The sequence below is a fragment of the Ictalurus punctatus genome, chromosome 3, assembly GCF_001660625.3.
Source record: "Ictalurus punctatus breed USDA103 chromosome 3, Coco_2.0, whole genome shotgun sequence".
NCBI classification, from domain to species: Eukaryota; Metazoa; Chordata; class Actinopteri; order Siluriformes; family Ictaluridae; genus Ictalurus; species Ictalurus punctatus.
Window position 1 is genome coordinate 33,902,564 of NC_030418.2, and position 358 is coordinate 33,902,921.

Here is a 358-nt window from a genome sequence, read left to right on the forward strand (position 1 = left end):
TGTTACTTGTATTTTTCGATCAAATGATATAACGGCAGCCGTTAAGAGACTGTGCAGGATTTCAGTCAAAACAGTGTAGAGTAGAAAGGGCCGAAGTTCTTCGGGTTGACACGCAGGAGAACCGTTAAAGGTTGAATGTAGAAGTCTGTGGATGATTAAAGTTTGGTATGGAGTACTGAGTACTGAGCTGGAGGGTCTAAGAGGCCAGAGGACATGTCAGTCCACGTTCCAGCTGACCAGTCGGCGTTTAGGCTGTACACCTCATTCTGAGTAAATGTAAAATACGGTAAAGAAATGGAAAATAATATCTCTCCTTTACTTAACTGTTTGTACCTTATATATCTTTCATGTTCACCAG